General features: G+C 47.7%; 1 protein-coding gene across 13 annotated transcripts in view; it reads left to right on the top strand.

Annotated features, from left to right (window-relative positions):
• Positions 1–26,644, top strand: part of PTPN2 (protein tyrosine phosphatase non-receptor type 2) — a 155,048-nt gene that overhangs the window by 25,797 nt on the left and 102,607 nt on the right. Inside the window, exon 4 of one of the 13 annotated variants that reach the window (XR_012427357.1) lies at positions 9,689–9,820. The exons of the other annotated variants lie outside the window; for them this stretch is intronic. The gene's annotated coding sequence lies outside the window, so the exon portion shown is untranslated. Of the gene's footprint in view, positions 1–9,688; positions 9,821–26,644 lie in introns of those variants that run through there. 13 annotated transcript variants of the gene reach the window in all.

Genomic DNA, 26,644 nt, shown 5'->3' with positions numbered 1-26,644 from the left:
TGGAGTGCAGTGGCCGGATCTCAGCTCAGTGCAAGCTCCGCCTCCCAGGTTCACGCCGTTCTCCTGCCTCAGCCTCCTGAGTAGCTGGGACTACAGGCGCCCGCTACCACACCCGGCTAATTTTTTTGTATTTTTAGTAGAGACAGGGTTTCACTGTGTTAACCATAATGGTCTTGATCTCCTGATCTCGTGATCCGCCCACCTCGGCCTCCCAAAGTGCTGGGATTACAGGCTGGTACTTTCTTTAACTTATTTGTTGTTTTTTGTTTGTTTGTTTCTTGAGACAGGGTCTTGCTCTATTACCCAAGCTGGAGCTCAGTGGTGCTATCATAGCTCAGTACAACCTCAAACTCCTGGGTTCAATCAATCTTCCCACTGAGCCTCTGGAGTAGTTGGGACTTCACTCCATGCCACTGTGCCTGGCTAATTTTTTAAATTTCCTGTAGAGGTGGGATCTTGCCATGTTGCCCAGGATTCTTCAACCTGTTAAAACAAAAAAGAGATATGCACCAGTTACAAAACACATTTACAAAAATCAATAGCTTTCCTATATCAGCATTATTCAACTAGAAAATGCAAACGGGAATCATCCTACTCAACATGGCAACAAAAATATAAATTATATAGGAATTATGTGTGTGTGTGTGTGTGTGTATATTTTTTTTTTCCAAGTCAAGTCTTCATTGAAGTTGGCAGAGGCCTCTCAATGTTTTATGAAAACATCTTAACCTAAGAATATGTAAGGAAACAAGTTCAATTGTCTTTTTTTCTTTTAGCACTAATTAAATACTTTATTGAATAAATACAATACCAAAGGCTGGGTGCCAGTAATCACACCTGTAATCCCAGCACTTTGGGAGGCCAAGGTGGGCAGACTCCTTGAGTCCCGGAGTTCAAGACCAGCCTGGGAAACATGGTGAAACCCTGTATCTACAATATATGCAAAAATTAGCCATGTGTGGTGGCCAGTGCCTGTAGTCCCAGCTACTGGGGAGGCTGAGGTGGAAGGATCACTTGAGTCCAAGAGGTCGACGCTGCAGTGAGCCAAGATGGCACCACTGCATTCCAGCCTGGGTGACAGAGTGGGACACGGTCTCACAACAAAAAAATAAAAAACACAATACCAAACAAAATGCATTCAAATGCTTTCTTTAAAAACAATTTGAAAGGCCTTTCTACTCAGGCTAATGACAAACGCAGTAAAGACAGATATGGTCATGTAACATAGTTAGCTGATTTTATACAGCACTTGTATCTTTTAGTCCACAAGTATATTATTAAATGATAGAGAACATTGAATACAACCATTTCTACAGAACTGTGAAATAAATTTCTAAAGAAGAAAGATTTTACAGACCCCATCTTTTATACCCATCTAAAGAGGATAAAGCCAATGACTTTCCTCACAAGACCTCATGACTAATGCCACTTTGCTATCAAAATCTGTATTTCTGGTCCATTATGAGTATTGAGACAAGATTCAAATATTCCCAGAGAAAGAGGCATAATGCAGGTTGTGATCACCCATTCAACAACATTGAGCCCTGCATCCAAAACTGTCTCATGCCAGGAATTAAATAAGGCCAGCCACATTCATGGGCATTTCCTCCACTGTAGTACTGTATGGAAAGTGTCCGTGTCACCAAGAATCCTCTTGTCTTCTTCAGTAACAAAGTTTATAGCCACACCTTTCTTCCTAAATCAACCACCTCTGCCAGTTCTGCAAATGTTGTCACAATTGGTAGATGGATCATAGTTTATAACCAAAGACACTTATTGCACATCAATCCCAAAAGCCAACAAATCAGTAGTGATCAGAACATGGGCTGACCCTGATCGGAATTCCTTCATGTTGACATCTCTCTCCTTCTCGTCCATGTCGCCACGCAGAGCAGAAACTGTGAGGTCTGTGGCATGCATTTGCTCAGTCAGCCAGTTGACAGAGTGCTTTGTATTGAGAAAAATAACAGCCCGTGTAATGGTCAGTGTCTCATACAAGTCACAGAGTGTCTCCAACTTCCATTACTCTCTCTCAAGATTAATATAAAACGGATTCCTTCAAGGTTAAATTCTTCCTTTTTCACCAGAATTCAAATTGGATCTCTCATGAATTTTTTGGTCACTTCCACCATATCAGTTGGCACTGTGGCAGAAAGCAACACAACCTGAATACTTGTATTTAATTTTTGGAAAATCTCATTGATTTGATTCTTAAATCCTTGGTTCAACATTTCATCTGCTTCATCCAAAACACAGGTTTTGATCCATTTTGGAGAAAATATCTTCTGTTTAACAAAGCAAACACTCTCCCTGGTGTACCAACAACAGTATGTGATGCTTCAGCCTGCAGTTTCTGCCTTTCATTTCGAACATTTGTTCCACCAGTGCAAGCAAGACAGTGCAGGCTCCCATGTAGTCGGTGCCGGAATTACTTTTTGGATCTTTAATGCAGAAAATACTAGCTCTCGGCCGGGCGCGGTGGCTCAAGCCTGTAATCCCAGCACTTTGGGAGGCCGAGACGGGCGGATCACAAGGTCAGGATATTGAGACCATCCTGGCTAACGCGGCGAAACCCCGTCTCCACTAAAAAAACCACAAAAAATTAGCCGGGCGAGGTGGCGGCGCCTGTAGTCCCAGCTACTCGGGAGGCTGAGGCAGGAGAATGGCGTAAACCCGGGAGGCGCAGCTTGCAGTGAGCTGAGATCCGGCCACTGCACTCCAGCCTGGGCGACAGAGCGAGACTCCGTCTCAAAAAAAAAAAAAAAAAGAAAAAAAGAAAATACTAGCTCTCTGTCGAATGGCTGAAGGCTTCTCAAAACCATAAGCATAGATGCCCCGAAGAAGAGACTCCTTTACGTTCATATCATCAAAGTTATCAACAATCTCATCCCACTTGCTCTAGATGACAGCATCTGTGTCTCTTCCCTCTGGGCCGCCATGTTCTCTGTTATAATCCGAGACATGATTTGGAAAACCATTCAGCACCCAACTGAAAAGACCAATTTTCTTAAAAAACAAAACATTCTGGGTGACACAAGTACTTATGAGCAGACACAGCTCCTGAGCCAACACCACAAGGCAAATCTATGGCCACCACGGGCGGAGAGCACCGCGGCCCGGGGCAGGGGAAGAAGGCCCGGCCAGGGCGCTCCTCTGGGGGCTGCCCTGTCGCCTCCCCAACGACCCGTGGAAGGAGGAGGCAGAGCTGCCCAATGGTTGCTGTGTTCCTTGGTCTGAGCAGTCACCGGGCCGAGCGGGTCCGCAGACGGGTCGGGCTCCGCTGCCTGGTGTGGCTGCAGCGGGGCCGGGAGGGGAGGGGAGCTGGTCGCAGGGCCCCGCGTCCCCGCGTGCAGCGCAGCGCAGCGCAGCGCAGGGGTGGGAGGAGACGAGGCCTGCAGGCCCAACGCGCACGAGGCACCTCCAGGTCAGCACCGCTGTCACGGAGCTCAGACTCCCTCTGTCCCCGGCTGCGCGGGCCCACGTCGCGGGGATTCCGCCGTGTGCAGCGCCAGCTCGTGGAGCTCCGAGGCGGGCCTCGTGGCCGCAGCTCTGCCTGCACTTTTGTCTGCGCTCCCGGAAGGCCAGCCGCCCGGCGTGGACGAACACCGGGCCTCCCGCGCAGCTCGCTGCGTGGACTCCGCGGGTTTGTGAGGGATGCCGGGGTAGGGGGAGGCCTGACCGCGTGCTCTGCGCACTGACGATGTCAGGATCCTGGGAGCTGCGCTCCTCGCGGTGCCCCTGGGACTTCCAGCGCCGGCGGCGCCCGTGAACCCCGGAAGAAAGGGTGTCGGCGGAGCGCGCGGTCGCCTTGCGCTACCGGAGCTCCTCGATAGGTGGCGGGACGCGGGTCCCGGTCTGGCCAGGCCTGCCGCCTCCTCCAAGGGCTTGCCGCGGTCCCCCGGCGCGGACGGGCTGTTCTTGGAGATCAGGCACGGGGCGCGCGCGCGGGCAGGTCGGAGGGCGAGGGCTCCTCCTTGGCCAGTCCGATGGCCGCGATCCCCAGGCGCCAGAAGCCTGTCTGGAAGCCGCAGGCCGCGGCCGGCGACCTCCGACGCCCTCCAGGAGGGGCTGCAAGAGCTGCTCCAGTCGGCCTGCGCGTCTGTGGGCTGCCCCGCCACCCCGGGGTCCGCCGGCTCCGCGTCGCCCTGCTCTGAGGCAGCACGCTGGCGGCTTCGCGTCGCGGGAGTTTCTTGCGTTGGGAGTGCAGACGGCAGAGGCCCTCTGGGACCTCCCCAGGGCGGTGGCGGGCAGGTCTCCTCCGGGGGCACCGAGTTCTGCAAGTCTTGCGGGCTGCCGCCGCTCTGGCCCTCCGCGGGAAACCCACAGCGGGCGGCAGGAGCAGCGTGGACTGGGGGCTGCAGCGCAGCTGAGCGCAGGGGTCTCCTGTGGGCGTCCTCGGCCTCCTCCGGGTCCACTGCCCTAACGGCCGTCACCTCCTTGGCGCGGGGATCGGTGCCCTTGCGCCCCTCCCAGAACCAGCCCGTGCCGATGCAGTGGAGCGTGGTGAAGAGCTAGTTGGGCCCCACTCGCGGCTGGCAAGTCCCCGGGGGCGAGCCACGCCGCGCCTGCAGCCTTCGAGGCGACTAGACCAGGCAGGAGCGCAGCGCGGGCCCGCTCCCGCCCCCGCCCACTCGCGGGGCCGCACCCGGCCTCCCCCAACTTGCAGCCCGTTCGCCTGGGGACGCTGGGCCTCCCCGTCCGCCAAGAAGCCGGCTCCTATGTAGGAATAATATTAATCGATGCAACTATCTATAAGGTTGTGGATTAAAATGTTAATACACTTCAAGTACTCGAAACAGTTTCTGCTATAATAAGAGTCCAATTCGTATTGGCTGTTATTATTAAGAAAAATTCTGAGCCGGGCGCGGTGGCTCAAGCCTGTAATCCCAGCACTTTGGGAGGCCGAGGCGGGCGGATCACAAGGTCAGGAGATCGAGACCACAGTGAAACCCCGTCTCTACTAAAAATACAAAAAATTAGCCGGGCGCGGTGGCGGGCGCTTGTAGTCCCAGCTACTCAGGAGGCTGAGGCAGGAGAATGGCGGGAACCCGGGAGGCGGAGCTTGCAGTGAGCCGAGATCACGCCACTGCACTCCAGCCTGGGCAACAGCGTGAGACTCCGTCTCAAAAAAAAAAAAAAAAAAAAAAAAAAAGAAAAATTCTGTAGAATTCATGTGAGGAGAGTTCTATAAGCCCTGCACTCTGCACAGATGATTGGAACAAATGGAAAGGAAGATTAAATACTGTAAAGGCAATTTCCCCCAAATTAATCTATATGTTTAAAAGAGTTTCGACCAATAAGATTTTGATGGACTTTTAAAATTTATTCTAAAGTACATCTAGATCAATAAAATTTGTACATATTAGCTAGAATTAAAAAATAGTATTGGCCGGGTGTGGTGGCTCTCGCCTGTAATCCCAGCACTTTGGGAGGCCGAAGCAGGCGAATCACTTGAGGTCAGGAGTTCGAGACCAGCCTGGCCAACATAGCGAAACGCCATCTCTACTAAAAATACAAAAATTAGCCAGGCGTGGTGGCGGGCGCCTGTAATCCCAGTTACTCGGGAGGCTGAGGCAGGAGAATCGCTTGAACCCGGGAGGCAGAGGTTTCAGTGAGCCAAGATTATACCACTGCACGCCAGCCTGAGTGACAGTGGGAGACTCAGTCTCAACAAACAAACAAACAAACAAACAAACAAACAAAAAACCGATAAAACAGAAGGCACTCGTGTCTGGGACTTTTTCTTTTCTTCTTCTTCTTCTTCTTTTTTTTTTTTGACATGGAGTCTTGCTCTGTTGCCCAGGCTGCTGGAGTGCAGTGGCCAGATGGCTCACTGCAACCTCTGCCTCCCAGATTCAAGCTATTCTCCTGCCTCAGCCTCCTGAGTAACTGGAACTACAGGCGGCATGCCACCACGCCTGGCTAATTTTTTGTATTTTTAGTAGAGACGAGGTTTCACCGTGTTAGCCAGGATGGTCTCGATCTCCTGACCCCGTGATCCACCTGCGACGGGGTCCCAAAGTGCTGAGATTACAGGCGTGAGCCACCGCGCCTGGCTGGATTTATGTTTGATAGTGATGTGAACAGAATGATTTCTGACAGTAGATTTACTGAAAATGAACTGGTGCTCCTCATCCTTAAAATAGCAGAGTACCTTCTAAGTCCAGATATTCACTCATCCCCACACAGTACTGCAATATAACGTGAATAAGAGTGTTAATAGCGAAGGGCTTTCTTGGCCACTAAAGTCCTGTGTCCAGTTCTCTCCTTTGATGAGAGCTATGAATTCTTAGAATAACAGAACTATAAAAAGACCTTTAAGGTATAACAAAATGCCATTTTATATCCAAAACATGTTGAAAATTAGGACTAGAAATATAAAGGAAGTAGCCGGGCACGGTGGCTCACACCTGTAATCCCAGCACTTTAGGAGGCCTAGGTGGGCGGATCACAAGGTCAGGAGATCCAGACCATCCTAGCTAACACAGTGAAACTCCGTCTCTACTAAAAATACAATAATTTAGCCAGGTGTGGTGGCAAGTCCCTGTGGTCCCAGCTACCCGGGAGTCTTGCAGTGAGCCAAGATCACGCCACTGCACTCCAGCCTGGGCGACAGAGTGAGACTCTGTCTCAAAACAACAACAACAACAAAAAAGAAATAAAAAGGAATTATATACCTTTTTAAAACATCTTTCTGAGGGCAGGGAATATGCATTCCTAAAAAATGCTAACATTCTTGATTATTCTGTATTTTTCAGTACCACCTTGCTTTTTATATGTTGCATGTGGCAAACAAACATATGAAAACCACAACTGCATGTCTTTTCCCAGCCCTACTATAGATGACATTGGTGTCATGAGATCAGGCTCTATCATTTGAAATGAATTAACTTCTAAAAGTTTTAGTTAAAATTTCAAATCTCAAGTAAATCAAGTCTTGATTAGAACAATATAACTTATAATTTGAAATTAATGTTACTGAAAAGTGGCGTTCCTGGGGGTGGTGAGGAGTCTCTGTGAATGCAGCACAGCTCTGGCAGTCTTCCTGGCGTGGGCCGCTGACGTCAGGGCAGCGTTTAACAGGGGAAGTAAGCAGCTCGGCAGTGCAGGAATTACTTCTGTGACATCATCTATGTTATGCTGCCAGTAAATGTTCTGAAAAACTCTGCTCCAGAAAAGCTGTGTCTGAATGAGAGAAGTCAGTTTTCCAAACTAATTCTCACCAACTCCTGCCCTCAAACAACCTAGCCATGTAAAGCAGAGAGTAACATACAAGTAGTCTTGGCAAGGCGGTGTCACGGAGAATTCATGCTGAAAGCGTCGTCTGTTTGTCCTGTCCTTTAAACACAGACATAAAGTGGATATGGTTAGCTAGGGTCTGTAATTATGAATCCAGAAGCTTATATTTTCTTTCTCTCCCTTCATCTCTTCTTCTTTACTTCCCTCCCTTCCTCCTTCCTTCCCTCCCTCCCTCCCTCCCTCCCTCCCTCCCTCCCTCCCTCCCTCCTTCCTTCCTTCCTTCCTTCCTTCCTTCCTTCCTTCCTTCCTTCCTTCCTTCCTTCCTTCCTTCCTTCCTGTCTCCTCTTTTTTCTTCCTTGGAAAAACATTAGAAAGGCAAACCTGCTTGCATAAAGTTTTCATTTGAAAGCTGATCCGGCCGGGCGCGGTGGCTCAAGCCTGTAATCCCAGCACTTTGGGAGGCCGAGACGGGCGGATCACGAGGTCAGGAGATCGAGACCGTCCCGGCTAACACAGTGAAACCCCGTCTCTACTAAAAATACAAAAACTTAGCCGGGCGAGGTGGCGGCGCCTGTAGTCCCAGCTACTCGGGAGGCTGAGGCAGGAGAATGGCGTGAACCCGGGAGGCGGAGCTTGCAGTGAGCTGAGATCCGGCCACTGCACTCCAGCCTGGGTGACAGAGCGAGACTCCGTCTCAAAAAAAAAAAAAAAAAAAAAAAAAAAAAAAGAAAGCTGATCCTAGAGTCTAAAAACCCAGGATGGGTAAAGACTTAAAATTTGAGCGATTTTAAAAATCCATGTAACGAAGAAACAATTACTGTTCACTCTCATAATGTATGGAAAATTTCTTTCCCACTTGTAAAAGATTTAAAAAATTAGGTTTATTTATTTATTTTATTTTATTTTTTGAGACAGAATCTCGCTCTGTCGCCCAGGTTGGAGCACAGTGGCACGATCTCAGCTCCCTGCAACCTCCACCTCCGAGTCTCAGCCTCCTGAATATCTGGGACTACAAGCAACTGCCGCCATGCCTGGCTAATATTTGTATTTTTAGTAGAGACAGGGTTTCACCATATTGATCAGGCTGGTCTCGAACTCCTGACCTCAGGTGATCCGCCCGTCTCGGCCTCCCAAAGTGCTAGGATTACAGGCGTGAGCCACCGCGCTCAGCCGAAAAATTCGCTTTAAACAATCCCAAGCCCCCCACAAGCAGTCCCTTAAGCCACATATTTTTGTTAATTAAATCATTACTTTCATTTTAAAACATTCCCAAAAATGTTGTAGGAAGCATCAATACAGCATTTTCCACAACCCAGATTCTGAATCCTTTGTTTAAAAAAAGTCATTACATATTTCCTGGAACTGTTATTTTAAAAAGTCATCCCTATCTATTTTGGCAAACCTTGTAAAAACATTAGCCTTCCTTAGAATAGCATTTTAAAAGTTAGTATCAGAGCTTAGCTGGAGAGAGTCAAGGATTCAAGAGCCTATGAAGCAAATCTAGAGCTAAAAGAGTATTACTAAAAAATAAGCATTCAAAGTTATTTTTAGTGGATGGGGACAGTGTGTTCCCGAACTTCCCTTTCTTTATTCTATAAGCTACTGTACATTTACTAACAGTCTGGCTAAACAGAGTGCTGGGGCACCCCTGGCTGGAAGGCACAAGACTTTCTACCCTCGCTCCCTCCCCCAGCAGTGGTAATAAGAACAACCCCTCGCTAGGGTGAATGGACCGAAAAAGTCACCATTCAGCGACTGCTGCAGGTAGGACTCAGCCTTTAGACGCAGGTGCTGTGCCTCGGAAGCCTGCTTTGTGCCACCTTTGTAACATGTTCCAAGCCCCCACTGGGCCTGGCTGACTGGATGGGTACCCCAGGCCCAGACCAGGACTCTCGGGGTTTCTGTACCCATTTCTCCCTTCAGAGCACACTCTCACCCTCTGCTTCCCACCCTGAGTGCAGATCCACAGCCCAAAGTGCTGGCCAGGGCTGGAGGGGTGGGAAGAGGGTGGGGAAGACTCCCTGTTCCCAGAGGGCAGTGAGTCCATGCAAGCTCTTACTGGCACATTGCCTCTCCCCCTGAATCTCAAGTGGCCGGGCCACCACAGTGTCGCCGACACACTGGCTGTGGTGACTCTTGATTGCCTCAGGTTCCTGACCAGCTCAGAGCACTGAGTTACTGACAGGCATGTGTGCGGACCAGCGTGGCCCATCTGGGTGCAATGCTGCCAATGGGCCACAGGACCTGAGGGCAGTGGGGGGGGGGCCGCAGTGTCCTATACCCTATGCCCCTGCCTCTGGCACCCAAAGGGGTTGCTTCGGCCCCTCGGCAGGCCGCGTGCTGTGTCCTCTGAGGACGTGGTGACCTTTGCTATCCACTGCTAATGGGACCTGTGGGTGTCCTCTCTTGCCTCCAGTCAATGTGACCATCTCTCATTTTACCTGGTCAGGCTCAAGTCCTTCAGGATGAGTTTCTGGCTTGCTGGGAAGATGTGGGCTCCTCGCTACCCCCCACTGCACTGGTGGCAGGGTGTGGACAGCAGGTTGGGCTCAACCTGGAGAGAGATCACCTTCTAAGACTGCAGTGATTATGCTAAAGAGTTCAAGGAAAGACATGGATGGAAGATTCTGTTCTACCTTCATGATATGAAATCCCAAGTAGTGAATTTACAATGACCAGAAGAGGCACCAGCCTTTGTATTCTCCTGCATCCTACCGGTAGGACTGGCATTGGTGATCATCAAGGAAGCCCAGAAGCAGCTTTGAGAGCATCAGCAGAAGCCAGCATGCACGGCAGCAAGCGATGCTGCAGCCTCACGAGTGGGGACGCCACCAGTGGGGTCTAAGTCCCAGGCAGCTGCAGAGACAGGAAGGTCAACACTGCTCCAGCACAGACGAGTTCCTGAGAGCCACAGCATGGGCAGTGCTGATAGCTTTGCTACCTTTTCCTCCTGGAGATACGACTTTAGCCGGGAGAGGCACTTGACAAAAAAGAGCAAGAAGCGATGGTGCCTGGATACTACAGAGAACCTTCATGTGCATTGGCTGGATGGTAAAATACAGAAATCCCTCTTATCTCTCTATTATTCTAAATCCATCATAATTTATCAATAAATCTATATATATCATGTGGGCCTATGAATGTTGCAATACATTTTTTTTTTTTTTTTTTTTTGAGACGGAGTCTCGCTCTGTCGCCCAGGCTGGAGTACAGTGGCCGGATCTCAGCTCACTGCAAGCTCCGCCTCCCGGGTTCCCGCCATTCTCCTGCCTCAGCCTCCCGAGTAGCTGGGACTACAGGCGCCCGCCACCTCGCCCGGCTAGTTTTTTGTATTTTTTTTAGTAGAGACGGGGTTTCACTGTGTTAGCCAGGATGGTCTCGATCTCCTGACCTTGTGATCTGCCCGTCTCGGCCTCCCAAAGTGCTGGGATTACAGGCTTGAGCCACCGCGCCCGGCTGCAATACATTTTAAAAACAAGTTGTGTACACATTTGTATTAGAACAAGCTGTGTGCATTTGTCCAGGATGCTGCATACCAGGAGTGGCCCTGGTGTTCAAGGCTGACTTGTATTTCCAGACTCGGTTGCCCTAGTCACACAGAGCGCACTGCTGATTGGAAGGGGATGGGTCCGGTGTCTCTGTAAGGAAACTGGACAACGGGTATCCAAATGCTCTTAATTGTACTGTTATTTATTTATTTTTGAGGGGGTGGTTTTGTATATTTTTTGAGACAGAGTCTCGCCTGTCGCTCAGGCTGGAGTGCAGTGGTGCAATCTCAGCTCACTGCAACATCCACCTCATGGGTTCAAGCGATTCTCATGCCCCCACTTCCCCAGTAGCTGGGATTACAAGCCCGTGCCACCATACCTGGCTGATTTTTATATTTTTAGTAGAGATGGAGTTACCCCATCTTGGCCAGGCTGGTCTCCAAGTCCTGGTCTCAAGTGATCTGCCCACCTTGGCCTCTCAAAGTGCTGGGATTACAGGCGTGAGCACCCGGCCCTGTACTGTTATTCTAATAGTGAAAAGTTGGAAACAATCTAAATGTCCAACAACAGGGGATTGAATAAATATATTGCAGCAGGACATTTAAATGAAACTACTAAAACACAAGCCTAGGCCATGTGTGGCGGCTTATACCTATAATCCCAGCACTTTGGGAGGCTGAGGCAAGAGGATTACTTGAGGCCAAGAGTTCAACACAGCCTGGGCGATATAGGGAGACCCTGTCTCTAAAAAAAAAAAAAAAAACCTAAAAAATTAGCTATGCTTGGTGGGGCATGCCTGTAGCTTCAATCACTCAGGAGGTTGAGGAGGGAGGATATCTTAAACCGGGGAGGTCAAAGCTGCAGTAAGCTGTGATTGCGCCACTGCACTTCAGCCTAAGTGCCAGAGTGAGATCATGTCTCAAAATAACAACAACAATAGCCGGGCACGGTGGCTCACGCTTGTAATCCCAGCACTTTGGGAGGCCGAGGCGGGCGGATCACAAGGTCAGGAGATCGAGACCACAGTGAAACCCTGTCTCTACTAAAAATACAAAAAATTAGCCGGGCGCGGTTGTGGGCGCCTGTGGTCCCAGCTACTCGGGAGGCTGAGGCAGGAGAATGGCGTGAACCCGGGAGGCGGAGCTTGCAGTGAGCCGAGATCGCACCACTGCACTCCAGCCTGGGCGACAGAGCGAGACTCCGTCTCAAAAAAAACAACAACAACAACAACAACAACAACAATAATAAATTAACCTTAGCTTATCACAACATCTTTTAAATTTAAATTTAAATTTTTAGATATAGAGTCTCGCCCAGGCTGGTGTACAGTGGCATGGTCATGGCTCACTGCAGACTCGACCTCCTGGGCTAAAGCAACCCTCGTGCCTCAGCCTCCCAAGTGGCTGGGACTATAGGTGCACAATCTCATGCTCGGCATTTTTTTTTTTTTTTTTTTTTGAGACGGAGTCTCACTCTGTCGCCCAGGCTGGAGTGCAGTGGCCGGATCTCAGCTCACCACAAGCTCCGCCTCCCAGATTTACGGCATTCTCCTGCCTCAGCCTCCCGAGTAGCTGGGACCACAGGCATCCGCCACCTCACCCGGCTAGTTTTTTGTATTTTTTAGTAGAGACGGGGTTTCACCGTGTTAGCCAGGATGGTCTCGATCTCCCGACCTCGTGATCCACCCGTCTGGGCCTCCCAAAGTGCTAGGATTACAGGCTTGAGCCACCGTGCCCGGCCTTCTTTTCTCTTCTCTTCTCTTCTCTTCTCTTCTCTTCTCTTCTTTTCTTTTCTAAGACAGGGTCCCACTCTGTCATTCAGGATGGAGGGCAGTGGTACAGTATGGCACACTGCAGCCTCCATTTGCTAGGCTCAAGGGATCCTCCTGCTTCAGCCTCCTGAGTAGTTGAGATTACATGTGTGCACCACAACACCCAACTAGATGGATTTCTTTTTTCTTTTTCTTTTCCTTTTTTAAGACAGAGTTTCACTTTTGTTGCCCAGGCTAGAGTGCAATGGCGTCATCTCAGCTCACCACAACCTCCGCCTTCCGGGTTCAAGCGATTCTCCTGCCTCAGCCTCCCAAGTAGCTGAGATTATACGCATGCACCACCACGCCTGGCTAATTTTATATTTTTAGTAGAGACGGGGTTTCTCCATGTTGGTCAGGCTGGTCGCGAACTCCTGACCTCAGGTGATCTGCCCACCTTGGCCTCCCAAAGTACTGGGATTACAGGAGTGAGCCACTGCGCCCGGCCTGGATGTCTTAATATTTACAGTGTACCTCCTACACTCTGATGCACACTTCCTACCAAGGCAGCCAGAGGACTTGCGACTTCCTGCTTACCAGGTCCAGTTAACATGACAACCTCAAACAGTGGGCTGATGTGACATTCTGCAGATTCCAAGAAGATCAAGACCTGGGTGGGCTATGTTGTGACAGAAAGTAGAGGTTCTGGGGCAAGACAGTGAGTGTGATGAATGCTGTTAATTCCAAGTAAAAACTAACTATTTTGATCTTCTTTATCGGCGGATATTGAGAAGTATGATATTAATGGTTCAGTAGCCACGTCACACAACAAGCTTTGGAAACTATGTTGATTGTTCATACCACATACCACAATGTTCAGTCCATACTACAGTCCATACCACCTATGATTGGGGCTTTATTTATTTATTTATTTATTTATTGAGATGGAGTCTCGCTCTGTTGTCCAGGCTGGAGTGCAGTGGCTTGATCTCAGCTCACCACAACCTCTGCCTCCCAGGTTCAAGTGATTCTCCTACCTCAGCCTCCTGAGCAGCTGGGACTACAGGCGTGCACCACCATGCCCAGCTAATTTTTGTATTTTTAGTAGAGACGGGTTTTTATTATGTTGGTCAGGCTGGTCTCAAACTCCTGACCTCGTGATCCACCCGCCTCGGCCTCCCAAAGTGCTGGGGTTACAGGCATGAGCCACCGCGCCCAGCCTATTTATTCATTCATTTATTTATTTTTGAGACAGGGTCTCAGTCTGTCACCCAGGCTGGAGTGCAGTGGCGTGATCTCTGCTCACTGCAACCTCCGTCTCCCAGGTTCAAGTAATTCTCCTACCTCAAACTTCAGAGTAGCTGGGACTACAGGTGCGCACCACCACACCCAGCTAATTTTTGTATCTTTAGTAGAGACGGGGTTTCACCGTGATGGCCAGGCTGGTCTCAAACTCCTGACCTCAGGTGATCCGCCCGCCTCAACCTCCCAAAGTGCTGGGATTACAGGTGTGAGCCACCGCGCCCAGCAGGGCTCCATTTAGTTAGGGTTACAGTAGTCCACCCGTATCTGCCACAATCCATGTAATTTTTGTAAGCACCACTTCGGTAAATTGAAGGGGACCGCCACCCTCCACCTCTGAAGTTGCTTCTGGTGGTGCTAATCTCTGCAATTCCTTCTAGCATTGCTTCTGATTTTTCAGGGACTTCTCCCCTGTGTCTTCTCCCAATGTCTACACGTCAAGAAATCATTGTAAGATTTCTGTCAACTACTAGGTATCTATCTATCCTAATTATACATGTGGGAGCTGAGAAAATAATGACAGGCTATGTTCCTGGACCCAGTGAACCCACCACAGGGTATCCTTGGGTCAGAAGTCCATGTATCATCTGCCCTTCAAAAGTCCTGAGTATAACTGGAGGAACAAAATGGGATTTCAGGTCCCACGGTATCTGAAGTTTCAACTCGGATTTTCTATCCATTTCCTTGGCACCACTGGGCTGCTGGGCGGCTGTAGGTTCTGTTGGTGAAGGACTAGGGTAATATTTTTCATCTGTACTTTTAGTGGTGGCGCAGAGTCTTTCATTACAGAGAACTGGCAGGCTTCCCTTCAATCAGTGTGCATTAGATCTGTGAACGGACAGATCTAGCTTTGGAAATTGAACGAAGGATTGTGATTTTCCATTGCAGTGGCTAATTTCAAACTTCAGCTTCCCAGCACCTCTTTTTTTTTTTTTTTTTCAAATTGTCCAAGTCAAGTCACAACCTAATTGTTGTTCACCCATCTCAGCCCCTGGAACGGAGCCCACAGATCCTAGCAGGTCACAGCAGCTTAACTGCCATGCTGGCCTTGCTGCCCATGACAGTAACTTCATTCCCCTTCTGCTGTTGCCTCCCCTCTGTGATTTCAGAATCCCATCATGCCCATTGATACCTGGCATCCATTGGCAGCGTCTTCCACTGGCTGGCTCTGGCCTACAAAGCACACTTCCTACCAAGCTTCTCAAAGATGGTCAGGCCTCCTTCTCCTGTAGGTCTTTGCACTTTATGAAGGGAGTCTCCTCTGAGTTTTCCCCAAGGGCACAGCCAGGAAGTGGGTTCTGTGATCCCACACACTCAGCCTATTCTAATGTCTAATTTCCCTGAGCTCTTCTAGTATTCTGCCAAGGAAACTAAAGCATCCTCACCTCATTCATTGTAGGGCATCATCCTGCCCAAGCTTCAGGAAACTATCTGAGCAGTGGATGAGAAGTGGGTTCAGATGCCCTCACTGGGACTCCCAAAGCAGGGAGTATATTCCTATATCAATAAATCCTCCTCTACTCATCCTTATATTTGCCTCTTTCTTGGCCCAACACCTTAAGCCTTATAATTGCCCATTTTCCTCTTCTTCCTGTTGGTCCACATTAGCCAGGTCTTACAATTCTTTGGATACATAGGATTTGTGCCTGGAGTTTGGACTGTGTTTCCTGCCCAAGCTGTGTCGGGATCAGACCCTGCTTCTCAGTATAGAGGTCACAAGTGGTGGCAGGGGGTGCTCTCGAGAAGCACAGCATTGTTTGAGACGCTTTCTCATGTGAGGGCTTCTGTGAATCTAGTAAGAATGGGGGTGCGCATCCGCTGGCCCAGGGAAGCCAAAAAACTTGGGGTTGCAAGGTTCTCAGGCTGGTCTAATTCCACCCAGGTATTTCTCAAGTCAATGATTTGAGGACAAGACCACTTGTGACTGTGCGTTCATCTCTGTTTTCCTAATAACACAGTGCTGTGCCTGACTTTCATCCACACACTCTATGAGTAAGATGAGCGTCTCCTTGAATGTAGTTACGGAGCCCCTTTGCTTCCACACCTGCCTCAAGCTGACAGGTGCGGGCGGAAACCTGTTTCACTTTTTTTTTTCAAGACTTCCGGAGCATTTAACAAAGACCAGGAATCTCCAAAATCGTTATAGTTCCCCTCGCCCCAATACCACTTAGGTGCCAGAGCTGCCACACAGCCCAATGCTTTACCTTCCCCCTGCACCTCATCCCAAGCCACCAAGGTGAGATCCTTAGCAATCGTGATGTTGCCAGATGCCACTCACTCCAGCCTGTGTTTCTTAGCTCTGTGTTTCCCAGCTCCAAAATCCCATCCTGAGAATCTGCTTCCTAGGCCCATGTCTGTGACTAATTACCTTAGCCTGAGTTCCCGGAAAGCAGACTCTGAGAGCAAGGCTTGTATGCAAGGACTTTATTTGGGAAAGTGCTTCTAGAGCACAGCAGTGCAGGGAAGGGGGATGAACGGGTGAGGAGGAAAAGCAAACATAAGAAAGCCTTCTCATGTCCATCGCCAGGCACAAATGATGCTTGTTCACACCGCGACTTTCTTTCTTTTTTCTTTTTTTTTTAAGACAGAGTCTCATCTGTTGCCCAGGCTGGAGTGCAATGGCACGATCTTGGCTCACTGCAACCTCCGCCTCCTGGGTTCAAGCGATTCTCCTGCCTCAGCCTCCTAAGTCGCTGGGATTACAGGTGCCGAACACCACACTCAGCTAATTTTTGTATTTTTAGTAGAGATGGGATTTCACCATGTTGGTCAAGCTGGCCTCTAACTCCTGACCTTAGCTGATCCACCTGCCTTGACCTCCCAAAGTGCTGGGATTACAGGCGTGAGTCACCACACCTGGCCCCCACTGGGACTTTCTAAGGAGCCTTAAGAAATGCAGCTGAGAATCGGCCACCTGGAGGCTCGGTGCAGTGGCTCACATCTATAATCCCAGCACTTTGGGAGGCCGTGGCAGGAAGATCCCTTGAGTTCATGACTTCAAGACCAGCCTGGGCAACATAGTGAGACCTTATCTCTACAAAAAAAACTTGTATTAAATTAGCTGGACATGTTGGCATGCACCTGTAGTCCCAGCTACTCAGGAGGCTGAGGCGGGAGGATCACTTGAGCCCGGAAGGTCAAGGCTGCAGTGAGCCATGATCACACCATTGCCCTCCAGCCTGGGCAACAGAGCAAGACCTTGTTTCAAAACAAAACAAAACAAAAGCAAAACAGAACAACATCAAATAATTGCCTGCCTGGGGTGTGAAAGGGGAAATCCACATCGGTGAAGAGTGAGACACCACTGGTGCTAACTCCTGTGCACATCTGAGTTAAGAATGTTTGAATGACTGGTGTGTTCGTTTAGGTGTTGCAAGTTACAGCATCAGAGAAGCCCCAGAGCAGAAAGGGAAAGGTGCTCAGAGATGATGATTCATATGGCTGTGAATTCATTAAGATTCAGAGATTTGAATGTGTCTCCTCATAACAAGAATATACAATATACTTCATGTAAATTTTTCTAGCCAAAGAAATGTTACTTAAAACTGTCTGGGCCGGGCGCGGTGGCTCAAGCCTGTAATCCCAGCACTTTGGGAGGCCGAGACGGGCGGATCACGAGGTCAGGAGATCGAGACCATCCTGGCTAACACAATGAAACCCCGTCTCCACTCAAAATACAAAAAAATTAGCCGGGCGTGGTGGCGGCGCCTGTAGTCCCAGCTCCTCGGGAGGCTGAGGCAGGAGAATGGCGGGAACCCGGGAGGCGGAGCTTGCAGTGAGCCGAGATCGCGCCACGGCACTCCAGCCTGGGCGACAGAGCGAGACTCCGCCTCAAAAAAAAAAAAAAAAAAAAACTGTCTGAACTCTGTTTCACCCGGGAGAAAGTATGTTTTTGCAACAACATCAATTCTTTTGTGTTTTTTATTAACACGATAGTATTTCATTTTAGAAACAGCCTGATATGTACTTAAGCATATAATAGTAAGAAGTGGGAAGTAGCTGTGGATAAAAAGAAACCAGGCCAAGTGCAGTGGCTCATGCCTTTAATGCCAGCACTTGGGGAGGGCAAGGCGGGAGTGTGGCTTGAGCCCAGGAATTCAAGACCAGCCTGGGCAATATAGTAGGACTCTATTACTTTTTTTTATTTTAAAAAAGAAAGCAAAAGAAAAAAACAGTGAAGTACATTTGACATTCTGTTAAGAAAATTGCAACTACCAGGGTTAATAGGGATGTGGGCAAACATACAGTTCTAAATTGCTGCCTATAGCATTACGTTGGTTCTATTCTTTCATACAGCAATTTAACAGTGGATTTCAAAAGCTATAAAAATATCTGGCTGGGCACAGTGGCTCACACCTGTAGTCCCAGCACTGTGGGAGGTCAAGGCAGGTGGATCACTTGAGTCCAGGAGTTCAAGAACAGCCTGGGCAACACGGCAAGACCCCCTCTCTACAAAAAATACAAAAATTAACTGGTCATGGTGGCACACGCCTGTGGTTCCAGCTACTCAGGGGGCTGAGGTGGGAGGATTACTTGAGCCCAAGAGTGAGCTGAGATTGTACCACTGCACTCCAGCCTAGGTGACAGAGCAAGACCCTGTCTCAAAAGAAAAAAAAAGGGCAGCAGGTGCTTTAAGCACCTTTCCCGCATACCTGCAGCACGTACTTCTACACCCAGAGGCTATTTTCTGCTTTAATTTTTTTTCTGGCCATGGAAACAAGCTCAGATTACACACAGGGCAAAGTAGGAGTGCCAGAGAGCTAACTAGCTCTAGAAACAGTCTTCAAACCATGACAGGTGGGGAGTTTGTGGCTAAAACTGAGTTTCCTTGCCCTTTGGTTTGGAAACTTTGACAATATGTTCTTTACTGCCCCCGAGAGTTTCCCAGCATGCTGGAAGCCCTCCTGTTGCCCACAGTGCTAACTGGTTGTTAATAAACATGCCATTGGCTTTCTTCTTTTCCCTGTTTCCCTTCCCCTCTCCCTTACTAGTGTTTCCTGGCATCACCTCCCATGTAGGACACGTGCTCAAATCTCCATCTCAGGGTTTGCTTCTAGACAAACTCAAATGGAGATAATAACCTTTTGGACCAATAATTACACTTCTGGGTATTTATCCAAAGGAAAAATTCTTTTTTTTTTTTTTTTTTTTTTGAGACGGAGTCTTGCTCTGTCGCCCAGGCTGGAGTGCAGTGGCCGGATCTCGGCTCACTGCAAGCCCCGCCTCCCGGGTTCATGCCATTCTCCTGCCTCAGCCTCCCGAGTAGCTGGGACTACAGGCGCCCGCCACCTCGCCCGGCTAGTTTTTTGTATTTTTTAGTAGAGACGGGGTTTCACCGTGTTAGCCAGGATGGTCTTGATCTCCTGACCTCGTGATCCGCCCGTCTCGGCCTCCCAAAGTGCTGGGATTACAGGCTGGAGCCACCGCGCCCGGCAGGAAAAATTCTTAAAAAGAAGGGAGGTGGGCCAGGCGCAGTGGCTCACACCTGTAGTCCCAGCACTTTGGGAGGCTGAGGCGGGTGGATCACCTGAGGTCGGGAGTTCGTGACCATTCTGACCAACATGGAGAAACCCTGTCTCTACTAAAAACAAAGTTAGCCAGGCGTGGTGGCGCATGCCTGTAACCCCAGCTACTCAGGAGGCAGAAGCAGGAGAATCGCTTGAACCTGGGAGACGAGGGTTGCAGTGAGCTGAGATCGCACCATTGCGCTCCAGCCTGGGCAACAAGAGCGAAACTCCATCTAAGAAAAAAAAAAAGAAGAAGGGAGGAATTATGTCTGCAAAAGATATTATGTATTTTTATGTAATAGGAAATTTGGAAACAATAGAACGTCCAACAAAGATTCACTGTTATTTTTGCAATCACATTGACTTTCCATCATCATAATCAGGCACCATACTGAGGCACCACACTGGTACCCAACGGTGGTACCCAACGGTGGTACCTAAGGGAAGTTCGAGCATCCGGATACAGCAGGAGACAGCAAGAGGAGAAAATCTTTATTAAGGCAGCAGCAGGGGGAGACAGAGAGCAGAGCATTGATTTGAGAGATTTAGGAGGCAAGACGCAATAGAACCAGCGACCCATTAGATACAGAAGATAAAGGATAGAGAGATGTTGAAGATGACTTCCAGGTTTGTAGCTTGGTTGAATAAGTGATGCCATTAGCTGTGAGAGGGAAAACAGGGAAAGAAGACAGTTTTATACAAAGGTCTTTTTTTTTTTTGAGATGGAGTTTTGCTCTTGTTGCCCAGGCTGGAGTACAGTGGCATGATCTCGGCTCACTGCGACCTCCGTCTCCCGGGTTCATGCGATTCTCCTGCCTCAACCTCCCGGGTAGCTGGAATTACAGGGGCGCGTCACCAAGCCCAGCTAATTTTTGTATTTTTAGTAGGATGGGGTTTCACCATGTTGGCCAGGCTGGTCTCAAACTCCTGACCTCAGGTTATCCACTCACCTCGGCCACCCAAAGTGTTGGGATTACAGGCGTGAGCCACTGCGCCTGGCCTGTAGACAAGGTCTTGAATTCAGATGTGATAAGCTGAGCTGGAGAAGCTTTCATTGCTTCAACACTGTTTCACTTCTATGAGCCCTCATACTAGTTGAATATGAGCCAGGGCCCCTGGACTCCTTGTGGCCGTTTGTCACAGCAGCAGTAGGAAAGGAATACAGTGTGTGTTCCTGCCGAAGTCATGGGCCTGGCTGTGCTCCTCCAAAGAAAGCCACAGTGCCCATCTGGCAGCCCTCTCCTGCCCTCTCTCTGGGTTTTGGTAACTGCCCCTGTCCCTTGCACCTTCAGACCCATGGATTGGTAGAATTTCTGCACAGTTGCTAACCCTGAGTGTTTTGTCCTGCTTTACTGATTTATTCTAATCTTGTTCACAACTCCGTGAATCGTTCTGTCCTTAAACTCTCTAATTACCTTTTTTAGTGTGCCAACTGTTTCACAACTGTACATCCTCTGGGACAGTGACGGATGCAGACTCAAAATTATCAAAATAAATAAAAAGCCCTAGATTTCAATAACTAAGGAGACTTGAGAATCATCTAACACATACAAAGGAATATGGTTCTAACAAAGTACTCAAGAACTAATCATTTTAGGGTCTGGCATGGTGGCACGTACCTGTAATCCCAATGCTTTGGGAGGCCAAGGCAGGAGGATCACTTGAAGCCAGGAGTTTGAGACTGGCCTGGGCAACATAGTGAGACCCCGTCTCTACAAAAGAAATTTAAAAATTAGCCGGGCGTGATGCATGCCTGTAGTCCCAGTTCTGGAGGCTGAGACGGGAGGCTTTCTTGAACCCAAGAGTTGGAGTCTGCAGTAAGCTATGATCGCACCACTCTACCCCAGCCTGGGAGACAGAGTGAGATCCTTGCTCTAAAACAACAACAACAAAACACACATGAATCATTTTTAGAATCCTGATCAGAGTCACCTAGTTTTCATCTTCCTTTATCCATTATTTATTCTTCCTTCCAAGACTAATCAAGGCAAAATTGTGATATTTATCTTAACAATGTGGTAAAGTGTATATCTGTCACTCTCTGGTAACTTCCCTTCCAACAGATTTTTATGCCACCCTTTGTCCTCTGGAATGGTTTAGTGTGGCTTGATTTGCTAGGATTGTACTTCTACTGTAGAACCCCAAACTCAGACCTGTGTACCCCATGAACAGCTGGGGCCAAACACTGAGACACTGGTGCTTCTAGACGTCAGCAGCCGGTTGTGACATCCTTAATGGCATCTATTCCCTCTGCAAAAATGTTTTGTGACCTTGAAATTATCTCCTCCTCTTGACGAAGAAACAGCACATCAGCAGTTTATCATTATATTGAGGGACCAAGAGATATTGGCAGAAAGCAGGCAGTTAACATGTGCAAGTAGGCAAGGGCCTGATCAGAATGTTCATGGTTTCAGCCACGAAAAATGCAGGGTGCTGAAATCTCAAAGGGCCCAGTTACACTCCTCGCTCCCCCAGTCAACATTCATTCACCCTGCAGGTGTAAGACCCATAGCTACTCCCCGTTTCGGCCACTCTGGTGGGGTGAGGTAATATCTTATTATAGGTGTAACTGGCATATTCTCTAGTGACTAATGAGGGTAAGGTTCACGTGCTTACTAGCCATTTAGATATCCTCTTCACAAAATGCCTACTCAAAAATATCTTGCCCATTTTCCTATTAAGCTATCTTTCTCATACTGACTTGTAGGCATTCTTTGTTTTGGGTCTGAGTCTTTTTGGGATGTATTCATTGCAAAACTTCTACTCCGCAGTTCACCCTTTCTCTTAATGCTGTCATTTGCTGAACAGAAATCCTTAATTTTAAGGTACTTCAGTTCAAAAGTTTTTTCACTGAGAAGCCGAAGGATTTTTTTTCATTGAGAAGCTAAGGGATGAAGCTCTAAGGAGCCCTAGACCTCCTTAGAGAAGGCATGCCTCTAGCCCACTGCATGGAGACCCTCCCTGTGGGGATGCATTTGTGGAACTAGCTGGAAACCTTGTACAGCTGGCTGCCATAGCAAATGACCATGGACTTGGTGGATTAAAACACCATTTATCCTCAGTCAGTTCTAGAGGCCAGAAGTCCAAAACCAAGGTGTCTGCAGGGCTCTGCTCCCTCGGAAGGGTTCAGGGACGAGCCTTCATTGCCTCTTCCAGCTGCTGGGTGCTCCAGGTGTTCCCCGTGGCTGAGTGACTAACTTCTGCCTCCATCTTCATATGGCCCTTTCCTGTCTCGAATCTCTCCCTGCCCTTCTCCTAGAAGGACAGTTGTCATTGGATTTAGGGCTCACCCTGATCATCCAGGATGATCTGATCTTAGGATCTGTAGCTCAATCTGCAAATACCCTTTTTTCATAGAAGGTCACTTTCACGGGTTCCAAGCAGACACATTTTTGGGAGGCCCCCATTCAATCTACTCTATTGCCTCTGGGTGTAGGGGAGATGTCTGACGGCTGGTTCTCTGCCACAGACGTGCTGGGGGACGCCGCTGGTCACTGGAGTCAGCCCAGCATGTTCCCCTGTGCGCTTCCCGGGAGGCCCGTTCTCCTTCAGCGTCTCTCCACTCCCCGGCAGACAAAGCCTAACACGTGTCCGCTGGCAAAGGAAAACTATCTAAAGGGCCCAGATCCAGCCTAGGAGAGAGGGTGAAAAAGGAAGCCTTGGGCTTAATGTCAATACACTGATGACTGACTAGTTAAGTACCGTGAGAGTTCATCGGAAGGTCCACCACACATCCGTGCGGCGGGGTGGGGCAGTTCTTGTTGGAAGGTTTTTGTCTGGAGACAGTCTCCCTCCGTCACCCAGGCTGGAGCGCAACGGCGCCATCTGGGTTCACCGCAGCCTCCGCCTCCCGGGTTCAAGCAATTCTCCTGCCTCAGCCTCCCGGGTAGCTGAGATCACGGGCATGACCCACCACACCCGGCTATTTATTCTTTTTTTTTTGAGACGGAGTCTCGCTCTGTGGCCCAGGCTGGAGTGAGTGGCGCGATCTCGGCTCACTGCAAGCTCCGCCCCCCGGGTTCCCGCCGTTCTCCTGCCTCAGCCTCCCCAGAAGCTGGGACCACAGGCGCCGCCACATTAGCTGGCTAATTTTTTTTTGTATTTTCAGTAGAGACGGGGTTTCACCGTGTTCGCCAGGATGGTCTCGATCTCCTGACCTCGTGATCCGCCCGCCTCGGCCTCCCAAAGTGCTGGGATTACAGGCGTGAGCCACCACGACCAGACCCGAAAAAAAATTTTTTTTTTTTAACAGTAATTTATTTGGTCTTTTACTAAAACCATGGATGAAGCTGAATAAATATTAGGATTTTTTGTTAGATACATTAATTGCATTTGGTCCAAACCTAGGCAGCAGATACAACTTTGTGGCTCCAAAATATGGAATGAGTGAATCCCCATCTTAATCCCATGTGGCTCGTATCTATCACCTTGTAATTGCTGGCAATTTTAGAGAATCTAGGTGCACTGTGTGGCTTTGAAGCCATATACAGTCTTTTGCTATATTCACTAGGTGATGGTAGTTTTTGAAATACTGTGTAAGATAATGTGCCTGGTTTCCATTTCTAAATGAAATAGCACCATTTATTTTCATTTAAATTAAAAAATTTTTCACTCTTAGCTTGAGTGAGGATTTTTTTAGTTTTATTAAGGTTAGTATACATATAATAAAGTCCAAAATATCTTAAATGTGGAGCTCAATGACATTTTATACACACACATACAAATATGTGTATAGTATATACAACAGTGTACCACCAACCAAATCAAGATATGGAATATTTCCAGGACCCCTGAAGATTCTCTCATGCTCCTTCCCAGGCAACACCCCCACCCTACCAGAGGCATCCCCCAGGTAACACTATTCTGTTGTCTATTTTTGAACTTCATATAAAATGGAAACATATAGTTATGTTCTTTTGGATGCTGCACCATTTATTAAAGACATTACTTTAGCCTTTGTGAAATACACAGGCACAAAGACACACCAGATGGCAATATGTACGAACCTGTTTCTGGACTTTGTTTAGTTCCACTGGTCAGCTTGCCTTTCGTGGCATCAATACCACATACCTTTAAAAGAGATCTTGATATCTGGAGGGATAATGTCTTCCAGATCTGTTCTTCTTGGCTACTTCTGGCCCTTGAGTTCATTTTTAGACTCTGTTCTGTTCCATTCTTCTATTTGTCTATCTTCACACTAAGAACACGCTGTTTTAATTATTGTAGCTTTAGAGTAAACCTTATTATCTGGTGAGGTAAAACTTCCATTTTCTTCTTCCTTAAGATTATTTTGGCTACTTTTGGCCCCTTGCATTTTTATTTGTAAATGGTAGCATCAGTTTGTCAATTTCCACTACAAAAATATGGTGAGATTTTGATTGAGATTGCACTGAAGTCATACATTACTTTGAGAAGTATTGGCAACTTTACAATACTAAAGTTTCCAATATATTACATCGTATATCCTTCCATTTATTTAGCTCTTCTTTCATTCCTCTGAGTGATATGTTGTGGTTTTCAGACTAGAGGTTTAGCTAATCTTTTGTTAAGAATTTTTCTGAATAGTTTATATTCCAATGTTTAAAAATTTTCTAGTTGCTGCTGCTATGTAGAAATACAACTGCTTTTTCTGCCGGACGCGGTGGCTCACACCTGTAATCCAAGCACTTCGGGAGGCCGAGGCGGGTGGATCACAAGGTCAGGAGATCAAGACCATCCTGGCTAACACGGTGAATCTCCGTCTCTACTAAAACCATAAAAAATTAGCTGGGCGTGGTGGCGCCAAGATCGCTCCACTGCACCCCAGCCTGGGAGACAGAGCAAGAGTCCGTCTCAAAATAAATAAATAAATAAATAAATAAATAAATAAATAAATAAATAAAATACAACTGCTTTTTCTTATATTGACTTTGTATTGAAAGACATTGCTAAATTCAATTTTTTTTCTAATTTTTTTATTTTTTTATTTTTAGAGATGGAGTCTCACTGTGTTACCCAGGCTGGTTTCCAACTACTGGCCTCAAGTGATCCTCCCACTTTGACTTACCAAAGTGCTAGGATTACAGGTGTGAGCCACTGCACCTAGCCTACATTCACTTACTAATCTAATAGTTTACCTGTAGATTACTTTGGATTTTCTATGTGTACAATATATTGGCTATAACATCAACTTTGCTTCATCCTTTCCAATCATTATACCACTTCTTAATTTTCTTCACTTGTTGCTATGACTATACAGTGTAGAACAGAAGTGATGATAGTGGCCATCCTTGTCCTGTGTCCAAGCTCAAGAGGGGATGCAATCACTCAGAAAACTGTTCAGCAGTGTATGTTGAACATACAGATACACTGCAATCCAGCAATCCCACTCCTAGATATATGCCCACAAGAAATGAGTATATGTCTACCAAAAGACAAGTACAAACATATCCTTAATGGTTCTCTTAATAACGCCAAACTGGAAACAACCAAATTCAGAACAAATAAATGATAGTAGACTCAAACAATCATATGCTATTTAGCAGCAAGAATGAACAAACTATTCCTACAACATGGATGACTCTCACTAATTTGTTGAGCAAAAGCAGTCAGACATTAAAAAGCACATATTATATAATTAAACAAAGTTCAAAAAAGGCAAAACTAATCTACAGTGTTAGAGGGCATGGGGCTGGTTACTCAAGGGGGAGGGGAGGATTTAGGATGGTGCTTCAGGGGCTTTCTGGAGGACAAGATAAATTTCCTATTCTTGGCCTGAGTATTGATGGATAGTTATGTTCACTCTGCAAACATAGCTGAGCTATACACTTGTGATTTGTGTGCATTTCTGTGTATATTTCAATTCAAAGTTTATTAAAAACTATATATACCTAAGTTCATTCTCACTGCAATCTGTACAATCTGAATTTGTATAACAAATGTCTGCCCACCTCTATAAATGTACAGCTCTTGTAGACACTAGGCTTTTGGGCTGTATTTTGATATGTTTGTCCCTCTGAAGTTCTAGCTGTAAGGGCCGTTTTAGTCTGTTTGTGCTGCTGTAATGAAATCTCTGCAACTGTGTAATTTACAAACAACAGAAATTTATTTCTCACAGTTCTGGAGGCTGGGAAATCCAAGGTCAAGGCACCAGCAGGTTTGATGTCTGCTGAAGGCCCATTCCTCATGGTGCCACCCAGGGGTCTTCACACGGTGGGACAGAAGGGCAAAAAGGGCCTAAGCTAATTCCTTCCAGTCCTTTTATGAGGCACTAATCAAATTCATGAGAGCAGATCCCTCATAACTTAATCTCTTCCCAAAATGCCCACCTCTTACTATTGCCACCATGAGGATTAAGTCTCAACATGAATTTTGGAGGG

This window comes from Macaca fascicularis, chromosome 18 (genome assembly GCF_037993035.2).
Source record: "Macaca fascicularis isolate 582-1 chromosome 18, T2T-MFA8v1.1".
Classification (NCBI taxonomy): Eukaryota; Metazoa; Chordata; class Mammalia; order Primates; family Cercopithecidae; genus Macaca; species Macaca fascicularis.
This window is presented reverse-complemented; position numbering and strand designations above follow the sequence as displayed.